The sequence below is a fragment of the Vulpes lagopus genome, chromosome 2 (assembly GCF_018345385.1).
Source record: "Vulpes lagopus strain Blue_001 chromosome 2, ASM1834538v1, whole genome shotgun sequence".
NCBI lineage: Eukaryota > Metazoa > Chordata > Mammalia > Carnivora > Canidae > Vulpes > Vulpes lagopus.
In genome coordinates, this window is record NC_054825.1 from 71,753,629 (window position 1) to 71,765,795 (window position 12,167).

The following is a 12,167-nucleotide window of genomic DNA, read 5'->3' on the forward strand; positions in this document are numbered from 1 at the left end:
ACCCCTCCCCACCTCTATGCCCTCCCAACACCCCAGCCCTTCCCTGAGCACCACACCCCTCCTAATGCTCTCCTCTTCATCCCCCAGCCTCTCCCCTCCCCCCACTCCTGATGCCCTTCCAGCCCCCTCACAGACCCACCTTGGGCTGTTCTGCTCTTCAATGTTCTGCATTGAAGGTGTAATGTTATCTTTGTTTTCTCTGTCCTCTTTCCAGCCTGGAGGCGAATGAAGCTCTGTTAGAATCAGTGTGCATCTTGGGAAGAGACAATAAAAATGTCTTTATTCAACACCTGTGTTCTCTCTTCTGTGCTAACAAGCTACTTATTGCTATTGGCTGGTCCTCTGGCCTGGCTGCCAGCTGTATTGGCTGAACACCCCCTCCCCAACCCCATCCCCATTCTTCCTATCTTCTCTCTCATGCTTTAAGGTCCCCAACCACATAATAAGCCCAATATGATCCCCTCTGAATCAGCTTCTCTGGAATCAAGGATCCCAGGTCTCTCCATTTAAATAGTTTTAGCGAGCCTGCAGGCAGAGGCAGGAGGAAGGTCAGGGGAGGGTGGCCTGGGAGGACAGTGAATGTGCCTCCAGGGGGACTGGCCAGAGCTATCTAGCAGGACTTCTCTGCTGCTGCCTGAGAGCATGGGAATGGCTGGGCAGGGCTCACTCAGAACCATTTGTACTCACTTTAGATAATTTGGAAAGAAAAGAAAAAATGAAATGAAACAAAAGAAAAATTACCAATAGCTCCCCATCTCAGAAGAAATCTCTGCTAACAGTTTGCCATTACTCTTCTGTTCTTTCCCTCACCATTCATTGTGCTTTTAAAAGTTATCATTATATGGTTATCCTTAAAAGGTAAGAGATAACAAGTGCTAGCGAGGATGTGGAGAAAAAGAAACCCTCATGCACTGTTGGTGGGAATGCAAACTGGTGCAGCCACTATAGAAAAAGTAAGGAGGTTCTTCAAAAGTTCAATATAGAACTACCCTAGGATCCAGCAATCTCATGTTTGGTATTTATCAGAAGGAAATAATATTACTATATTGATATATCTTCACTCCCATGTTTATTGCAGCATTATTGACAATAGCCAAGGTATGGAAACAACCCCAGTGTCTGTCAGTGGATGAATTGACAAAGATGTCACATGCGTGTGTGCACAACACACACGTGCACATGCACACACACACAAATATTATTTAGTCACAAAAAAGAAAGGAAATCCTTCCGTTTACTACAATATGGATGGACTTCGAGGACATTATGCCAAGTGAGGGATAAGTCAGACAGGGAACAACAAATATAATATCACTTATATGTGGAGTATAAAAAAGCTGAACTCCTAGAAACAGAGAGTAAGTTGGTGGTTACCAGGGGCTGGGGAATGGGAAGATGTTAGTTAAAGAATATAAACTTCCAGTTGGTAGACAAATATATTCTGGAGACCTAATGGCATTGTGATTATAGTTAACAATAGTGTATTATAGACTGCAAACTTACCAAGAGAACAGATCTTAAATGTTCTTACCACAAAGGAGGAATAACTATGCCATGTGATGGAGGTGTTAGCAACGCTACCATTTGTACTCACTTTGGATAATTTGGAAAGAATAGAAAAAATGAAAAGAAAAGAAAAATTACTACAGTAGCGATCATCTTACCATTTATAAATGTAACAGATCAAAATGTTGTATACCTTAAACTTACAAAATATCATATACCAATTATCTCTCAGTAAAAAAACCCCTAAAAACACAGTTATCATAATAAATTGGCATATTTCCCTCGTGGAAAATTTTGCAACTCCAGAAACGCAGAGAAGGAGAGCATCACCCTGCAGGTTTTCAGGCATGGGCCCTTCAGCCTTGCTGCCCCTCATTGGTTCTGCAGGTTCCTGTGGCACCTCTCACCACCCTCTTTTCCCTTCTTCCTCTCTGTTTTTATTTTTTAATTTATTTTGCTTTTGCAAGCTCCACCCTGTGTGCCAGCTGCGCCTGTTCCCATTGAGTGCCAAGGGCATTTCTGTGGGGCTCTGTCACTGCTGTGTTCCAGGTGGCTCCCACCCACCTGTGGGAGACTGGGGCTGGCTCCTATGGAAATCTGAAACCTTGCTCCACCTGCCAAGTGCCTCATGCCCCTTTGTTTAGTCATTGGCCCCCCTATCAGGTTGGTCTGAGGGTGCAAAACTCCCTGGCTATGTCACTTGTGTCCCTGGAAGGGGAACAGTGGACAGGCTTCCTCTTGAGCCTTCAAGGGCCTTCGACAGGGGGATTAGCCACTTCTACCTTCCCAATCAACTTTTCAAATAATTTCCAGTCTCCTCACCCAAAAATTGGCTTTAAAAATTTTACTCTGTAGTGTTTTCTTTTTTTGTGTGTGTGTGAGCAAGCCTGTCTGGCTCCATTTCCCTACTTCAGTTGGACACGCTAGACCATCTCAAAGTCCCTTCCAATTCCAAAGCCCCTCAGGGTCCAGGGCACAGAGGTTCATGCCCCCTGCTGCAGATCACCTTCAGATTACATCCTGACTGACCCCACTTCACTGTCCTCACCCTCCCCTTGTCTCACAAACCCTGTGTGCTGGCCTCTCAGGCAGTGATGACCACAAATAAACTCTGAAAGAAATGTCTGAGATGTGGAGAAAGGGACACAAAGCAGGCCAGCCCCCAAGTCTCCTAATTGCAGGTCTTCCTCAGCAACCCCCCATGGTGTTCTGGAGAGGATGGCACTCATGTCTTTTTAGCTGGTAGCTTTGGGGTCCATGCTGTTCAGCATCAATGTGTGATATAAAGCAAAGAGCTCTTGAGGCACCTGGGTGGCTCAGTCAGTTAAGTGTCTGCCTTAGGCTCAGGTCATGATCCCAAGGTCCCACGATCGAGCCCCACATCGAGCCCCACATTGGGCTCCCTGCTCAGCAAGTAGTCTGCTTCTCCCTCTCCCTCTGCCTACCACTCATCCTGCTTGTGCTCTCTCATTCTCTCTCTTTTTCTCTCCCTCCAATAAAAAAATGAAAATCTTTTTAAAAAAAGAATAAAACTCTGGGCAAAGTCCTGGGTCCCTCCGATGCAAGACAATGTCAACAACAGTAGCAGAGCCCTCAAAGGGTTGCTGTGAGGATCAAATGAGTGAGTGCATCCCAAAGAGCTTTGTCATTCATGAAATACATCCATGTGCAGAGGTCTTCTGATCAATTTAATCACTTCTGCTGGGTGACTGTCTCCATTCCTGGTCATAGCAAAAGGGAGGAAGCAGAGGAACGTAACTGGATCTGTCAATTCGGGTTTCCCTTTGCTATTGTCTGTGGGGAACCCCTTCCCTCCCCTTAGACCTGGGCACTCATGGAGCCATGAACCTTGAGTCTACAGATAAGGAAACTGGAATGTGCCTAAGGGCATACTGGGAATTCATGGTAAGGCCAGAATTATCATCCTAGTCTCTCTGAGTCTTAGAAATATCTGGAGGTATCCCATCTTGGGATAGCCAGCCCAGGAGGGTGGCAGGTGAGCCCTCACCTCCCTTCCTGGGTGTTCTAGAGTCTGTTCTGTGCCCTTCCCTTGCAGACCACAGCCCTGCTTCCCTCCAGACAGGAAGGTGCTCATCAACTCTGCTCAGCTTCCCTGGCTTTCCTCTACCTCCCTTATTCTAGACCGAAGTACAAGCTGCTATGATCAGTGCTGCCTCTCTCCTGCGGCACACGCACCTCCACATACTCTCTGACTAATGTTTGTAGGAATCAAATGAAAAGCTGAACCTGTAAATCGGCTCATTAGCCCAGCACTGTGAAATAGGCTGTTGTTGTCTCAAGGCCACTGGAACCTTCCTATTTGGCTACCCCACCTCTCCAGACCTATCTGCCCTCACTACACTCACCATCCTGTCTCTCCTCACAATTAAGCTCTCCTGCCTAGGGTTCCTCCTCCTCCTCCCCCATACTAACCCATTTCCACTAATGTGGCAATAGGTTCAGGTATTTATCTACTTGTTCACGCATGGATCATCTTTGAATTCATTCACTGCACTGGCCAGCAGATATGAACTGGAAAACTGCCCATCCTTCAGATAGTGCATTAAACACTTACACAGGACTCTAGAGTGACTGCATTCAAAATCTGGCTCCAGTAGTTCTTAGTGATCTTGGGAAAACTATTTAATGTCTTTAAGCCTCAATTTCCTCCCCTGTAATAGAGAAACAATAATAGTACCTAACTCATGGGAATGGCAAGAAGATTAAGTGAGATAATACACATAAAGAATGTGAGGCAGTGTCTGGAACTGAAAAGATGTCGCTAGTCCCACAAGTAGTTCTACTATTAGACATTATCATTAGTAAGCCCTGGGGATATAATAATAAGACATAAGCCATCCAGGGGGCTGCGGAAAGTAGGTTAAGTATTTACAATGTTGAGTATGAGTTGGCTAGTAGGGAATGAAGAGGGATTGCCCCTAAATGCCTGTTGCGGTGGAGAGAGGGTGTTAGGAAGACTTCCTGGAGTGGCAGTGCTTGAGCCTGGATCTCAGAAAGTAGACAACTGAGAGAAGGACATTTCAGAAAGAGACTGACAGGTGCAAGAACACAGGTGCAGGAGAGCAGTTCTGCATCTGAGAATAGCAGGGGTTTGGCCTGAGTGGACTCTGATCCTGAAGGGCTTTGGAGATGATACTGAGAAGTTTGGACTTGATTGGATTTTTTAAAAAAGATTTATTTATGTGAGACAGAGAGGGAGAGAAAGCGAGGGGAGGAGAGATGGAGGGGCAGAGGGAAAGGAAGAGAGAGAATCTCAAGCAGACTCTTCACTGAGAGCAGAGCCCCACGCAAGGGCTCAACCCCACAACCCTGAGGTCATTATCTGAACTGAAATCAAGAGTCAGATATTTAGCCAACCAAGCCACCCAAGCATCCCTAAAGTAGAGGGAGTGAGAATCTCAAGCAGGTTCCATGCCCAGTGTGGAGCCCCACACAGGGTTCTATCCCATGACCCTGAGATTACGACCTGAGTGGAAACCAAGAGTCAGAAGCTCAACCGACTGAGCCATCCGTGTGTCCCAACCCACTGCTGGATTTCAAGCCAGGAGTAACTTGACTGAATTGGCACTTCAGAAAAATTATGTTGATGGCTCATTTGGAAAAAAAGATGGGTGGGAGACTGGTTGGGAGTTATCCAGGCAAGGGGGGGTGCTTCAATGAAGGCAGAGCCAAGGGCATAGGGAAGACGGGCTAATTTTAGGAGATATCAGGAGCTGGACTGGCAGGGCTCAGTTACTGATGGGCTAAAAGGGGTCAGGAAGACAGAGAAATTCAAGGTGGCACCCAGGTTTCTCCCAAAGTGACTGAGTGGGCACCATATTCACTCACCAAGACCAGAAATGCAGGAGAAATGGGAGAGAGGAGGCCTTCCATTCTGGATTGAAGATGGGTGAGTGTGTGAGGCATGAATTATATATGTGCATGGATACACATACTATAAGAGCAGAATGTGGACAGGGAGAGTCGAAAATACAGGAGAGACAGTTGATGGTGGTGACTGAGATTCCTGAGGAGGAAGGTTAAAGGACCCAGAAAGCAGGAGAATGCAAGGAGAGGGGTCCCACAGGAGAGGAAGGCAATGTGGTGGTGGGGTGGAGGAGGGAGGGCTATAGAGTATCCAGCCCACTCCCTGTAAAGAGCCCTTTCCCCTCCTTCCATCTGTCTTCTCCCATCTGTGCTTTCCTCCCTGCACACTCACTCCCAGGATGTGTGTTGTTCTTAATAGAATCAAGGTCACTCACTGGCATTCCCACCCTCTCACCTATTTCCAAAACTCCTCCATGAATTTTCCCAAGTTTTCTTCCTCTACTCCTCTTATTTGAGTTTTGCCTTCACCTGGCAGGTCTCACTCAACACACCAGCTCTGCCAAAAAAGGAATACCTAAAAACCATACCAACGGTGATCCAGAGTGGGTTTTAGAGTGGGTTCTATTTGCATTTGGTGTCTAGAATGTGACTTTTCAGGAAAAAAGCCAAGCAGAGTTCTAAGCTTGAGTACTCTCCCAGGCTCTCCCAGTTGCGAGCTGTAATCCTGGGACCCCAGTATTCTTTCCTGCAGGGGCAAAGCCCCCTCTACACCTCTGGGAGGTCCCATCTGTTCAGTTCTTCCATTTGGCTCCCCAACTATAGTACAGCACCTGCCATGGAATGCCGCATTGCTCAAGAGCTATCAAAAGCTCACATGGCATAAGGCTTTGAGAGTTCATTGGCCTCCACATTTCATCCCAGACAAGCAACACTGCCAAGAAAAACCTGAAGGCAAGTGAGAAAACCAGTTGTGATCTGCCCAGTAAGCAGGTGGCAGTGCAGCAGCCACCCTGCCTTCTGTGTCTCCTGGAGTCTTGAGGATGGAAGGGGAAAAACACAATCCAGGATCAGTTTCCTGAAGCTCCACACCATCACGCTGTTCTGTGGGAGCAGTCCAGGAACCAGGGGCAGCCACCATGGAGCAAGGTAGGAGAGGCCCACAGCGTTGCTAGAGCTGAGGGAGAAGGAAGACATAGAGACGGGAGGAAGTCAAGAGGAGAATGGATTCAGAGGAAGAAAGGAGTAAATAAAGAACTGAGGCAGAAAGAGTAGAAACTCAGAAACCTCAGAATCTAGTGGTAGCCTGAGACCCAGGAGGCAAGGTGGAAACTGACTGATAAACATAGCCAAACAGCTGTGGACCAGCATGCCTACTTCTAGAACCCAGTGGGATGGGGCAGGGCCAGGGCCAGGGATTAGTGGGTCAGGGATCCTGTCCTCTGCCACTTACTGACTCTTTGACATTTAGCAAGTCACTTCTTTAGTTCCCAGCCCCCATGCCAGAAACATGACGGGGGTTGGACAAGACAATCTTGAAGTTGCCTTTCAGTTCCAAAATCCTCTGCATCTTCATATCTTCTCTTTTTACCCCCACTTCAGAGGGTCTGTTCCTCATTTTAGCTAGTCTTCCCACCACTGATCTCTCTATATCAGCTCCCTCCCTAGAAAGCCTACTATGAAGAGTAAATGGTCAGTTGAAACCATTTATAAGAATGAACTCAAAGCTCTATAAATTTAACAGCCTCACCTTCATTTACTATTATTTGTGTTTAAATTTTTATAAGTTTTGCATACACAAGAAATACATGAATACATAATTGGAGTAAAATAAAACAATAATTACAGATAAAGCTACAGTCCCTGACTGCCACCCCCAATGCCAGCCTCATCTTGAGAAACCACTGTGGTCATATTTAAGAGAAACTATTGTTGCTAGTCTTTTGTCTGCATATTTATATTTATCTATCTATCTATCTATCTATCTATCTATCTATCTATATATATATATATATCATCAGCATAAGACTAGCTTGTTTTTGGTATATCATAGTATCATCACACTGTACATCTTTTTCTACAACTTGATTTTTTTTTCTCACTTAACAGTTTGTGTTAAGTGCCAATCAATATCTATAAATCTACCTCAAAATTTTCCACTTTGCAAAGTATTCCACAGTATGGGTGTAAGTAATTTATCCAGTACCACTTTTTTTTTTTAATATAATGGTTTCTTTTTTTAAAAAAATAAAACCTTTTTTTATTTTTTATTTATGATAGTCACACAGAGAGAGAGAGAGGCAGAGACACAGGCAGAGGGAGAAGCAGGCTCCATGCACCGGGAGCCCGACGTGGGATTCGATCCCGGGTCTCCAGGATCGCGCCCTGGGCCAAAGGCAGGTGCTAAACTGCTGCGCCACCCAGGGATCCCTCCAGTACTACTTTTTTAAAAAAGATTTATTTATTTATGAGAGAGAGAGAGATCAGGGGAAGGTCAGAGGAAGTGAGGAAGAAGATTCCGCACTGAGTGCAGAGCCAGCTGCAGGGCTCGATCCCATGAGCCTGAGATCAAGACCTGAGCCAAAAGGAGGAGCTGGATGCTCAACAGACTGAGCCACTCAGAGACCCCTATCTAGTCCCATTTTGATAGGCATTTAGGTTTCCATTTTCCAGTTATATAAGCAGTGTTGCAGGGCACATTCTTATGTATGCCTCTGTACTCAAGTGGGAGTGTCTCTCTAGGATAGATACTGAAATCAATTAGTTTAAAAATTCTTCCTATAATTTCCTTTCTATTTCCCTGATCATTTCACCCCCTTGTCCCCTCACATCAAGAACAAATATACTCAATAGTAAATGTACTTCCTATTTGAACATCTGTCTGGGGTGAAGAATAATCCCAGAATTATAGGCAGAGGTTAACTTGACCTATGATGTATCCAGAGGATGAGATCTGGTTCCAGTGCTTGCTGTCAGGCAAATGTTGCCATACCTGTTGAGTATTATGGGTCACATGATAACATGAATTGGAGCCAGTTAGTGATCTCTGTCTAGTCAACTGGTCTCCAAAAGGAGTGAGCTTTTTTTTTTTCTACTACTAGAGGAAAGCCCAGATGACAGTGGGCTGGATGTCCTTTCTGAACATGAGTGAAGACCAGCAATGGGCAGCAAGCATTACGTAATGGAAACAGCACAGAACTTGTGCCAGTAATCCTAGGTTCAAGCTTAGATAAAACATTTAATCTGCCTGAACCTTGTTTCTTCATCTTCAAGTGTAAATGACATGACATTTCATCCCTCACATCAAGGACAAATATACCCAATAGTAAATGTACTTCCCATTGTGGTGAGGGTTCAATAAGATAAAGTGCCTAGGATGGGACCCAGCACATAGTCGATAGGCTTTCAATGAGGTGTTGGTTGAATTTGAAATAAGTGCAGAATGATTCTGCAAAAGATAGAGATTTCTGTTCAAATTAACAAACATATTTTTCTTTTTGAGATTTAATTAGTTATTTTACAGAGAGAGAGCAGAGGGAGGGGAAGAGGGGGAGAGAGAAGGAGAATCTCAAGCAGACTCCATGCTGAGCTTGGAGCCAGATGCAGGGCTCCATCTCACAATCCTGAGATCATGACCTTAGCCAAAACCAAGAGTGGACACTTAATCAACTGAGCCACCCAGGTTCCCCAACAATGTTTTAGTACCTACAGTGTCCTGATCATTATGCTTCTATTTCTTTTATAAGAAACCTCATACCCATTAGTAGTCACACCTCATTCCCACCTCCTCCTAGCCACTGACAAACCCTAATCTACATCTATCTCTATGGGTCTACCTATTCTGTATATTTCATACAAAGTGAATCATATAATATGTGACCTTTTGTGTCTGGCTACTTTCACTTAGTGTAATGTTTTCAAGTTTCATCTATATTATAGTATATTCAGCATTCCTTTTTGTGGCTGAATAATATCCAGTTTTTTGGATATACCATATTATTCATCCAGTAATCAGTTAATAGTCATTGGGTTGTTTCCATCTTTTAGCTATTATGAATAATGCTGCTATCAACATTCATGTACAGATTTGTGTGAACATGTTTTCAATTTCTTGGATACATACCTAGGAGTGGAATTGCTGGGTCATATGGTCATAGAGATGTCTATTTTTGACATTTTGAGGAACTGCCATACTGTTTTCCAAAGTGGCTGCACCATTTTACAATCTCACCAGCAATGTATAGGGATTCCAACTTCTCCACATCCTCATCCAACACTTGTTATTTTCTTTCTTATTAGAGCCATCCCAGTGGGTGTGAAGTGGTATTTAATTTGCATCTCCCTAATGATTTATGATATTTAGCATTTTTCATTTGCTTATTGGCCTTTTGCATATTTTTTTTTTTGGAGAGATGTCTCTTCAGATCAATTGCCCATTTTTTATTTGGGTTATTTTTTTGTCATTAGGTTGGATAAATTCTTTTTTTTTTTTTTTTTGGATAAATTCTTTACATATTCTTGATACAAGTCCCTTATCAGATATATGATTTACAAATATTTTCTCTCTTTCTATGGGTTGTCTTTTCACTTTATTTTTTCTTTTTTTATTTTTATTTCTTTTTTCTTAAATTGAGATAAATTGAGGTATTTTTTCTCTTTTCACTTTATTGATGATGTACTTGAAACAAAAAGTTATTAATTTTGATGAAGTCCAATTTATAGTTTTTCTCTTTTATTGCTTGTGCTTCTATTGTCATATCTAAGAAATCATTCCCTAGTTCAAGATCCTGGAGATTTACCCCTATACTTTCTCCTAAATGTTTTATAGTTTTAGCTCTTGCATTTAAACCTTGATTAATTTTGAGTTCATTATTGTATATGGTGTGAGGTAGCGGTGCAACTTCATTCATTATAAGTGTATAGAAATATAATTAATTTTCATATATTCATATTGTATTCTACAACCTTGGTGAATGTGTCAACTAGTTCTAGTTTGATGTGTGGATTTGTTAGAATTTGCTATACTCAAAATCATATGTTAATAAAGATAATTGTACTACTTCTTTCCAATGTATGTTGGCTAGAACCTAAAGTACAGGGATGACTAGATGGAGAGAGAGAGGAGACTACCTTATCTTGTCCCTAATTTTGGAAGTATCTAGTCTTTCACTCTTAAGTATGGTTTTGGCTGTGGATCTTTCATAGATACTCTTTATCAGGTTGAGCAAGTTTACTTATTTTCCTAGAGGTAGTTTACTTGTGTTTTTATTATGAGAGGGTGTTGGATTTTATCAAATGCTTTGGTTTATATTTTATAATCTACATACAGCTGAGACAAAACAGCTAGGCCTCTATCCTCATTGGTAGAAGACATCTTATGGTAGAAGACAGATAAATAAAAAAGAAACTACAAAAATATCTGAACATCTCAAGCTGATCCTGAAATTAGTAGGCTTTCAGTAAAAGTTTGTTGATAAAAATGAACAAATGAGCATGATATTAAGTCAATGAAGCTATTAAGTTTCCCTGTAAGTGATGCAGTTAAGTACTGTAGGTCAATGGGAGATGGGAAGAAGCAGTGGGTCAACTGGAACAGGCCTCATGAAAGAGATAGGTCTTCACCAGGCCTTAGAGGACAAGGTGGAATTCAGTGAGATATTTGGTTAGGACAGATGGAATGAGAAGGCATTCTAAGTTGGGGTTACAGCAGGATCAAAATACATGGAAAAGTAAGGCTACCATTTGCTTGAGGACAGATTGGCTATAGGAGAGGGCCCATGCTGGGAGTGGTAGGCAGGGAGAATTCAAGTGTAGGTGAAGACCAGGTGTGGAGGGTCATAAATATCAGATTAAGGAGTGTACCTTTTGTATCATAGGCTGTGGGATATATCAGAATTTTTAAAGCAAAAGGATGGAATGATCAAATTGTCTTGAGGAAAGATAATCTTATGATATGTTAGGAGAGGTGGTGTAGGAAGCAGGAGACCTGATGGAGGCTGTTATGGTCACAAGGTGTGAAGTGAGGAGCTCAGAATTATGTAAATGTGGAAATGGACAGGGGGACACCAGAGATATTTTAATGGGGTAAAGGGACTTGTCCACACATGAATGGATAAAGACTGGGTGAGCAATTGTGCTTTAAATGTTGTGAGTCCAGTGGCTCTGGGACTACTGTAAGGCCATGGTCAAACATGGAGAAGTCAGAAATAGAGCCTTTCTCAGGGAGACACACTTGGAGAACAGTGAGATCAATCTGTGTTTTATTAGAAGGTCCAGAAGGCTGGGAATGGGCCTTTCTTCTTCTTCTTCTTCTCCTTTTTTAAGATTTATTTTTATTTAAGGAGGGGGAGGGGCAGAGGGAGAGGGAAAGAAGGGAATCTCAAGCAGACTCCCCACTGAGTGTGGAGCCCTATGAGGCCCTTGATCTCACAACCCTGAGATCATGACCTGAGAGGAAACCAAGAGTTGGATGCTTAACTGACTGAGCCACCCAGGCACCCCTGGGAGTGGGCCTTCCTTTGACTATCCTCAGCATCCCAGCTCACAGGGCCTTAAGAACATGGCATTAGTGGTGGTCAGAGAGTCAGCAAATTGCTGAGAGTTTAGCAGCTAACTACCAGATTAGCAGGCTGGTATGGGGGAAAGTGAAACCAAAGTGAGTCCAAAAACTGGATGCTGGGATGAATTTGGAGACATGGTAGGCTGAAGGGAGCAATCAAACTTGGCCAGGACTACAGAAGAGGTTGGACAGAGGTAGAAAACCATGCACCACTAGGAGGGTATAAAACAGGATTGGGAGAGAAGGTCACAGAAGCAAGGAAAGGAGGAAAGAAGGA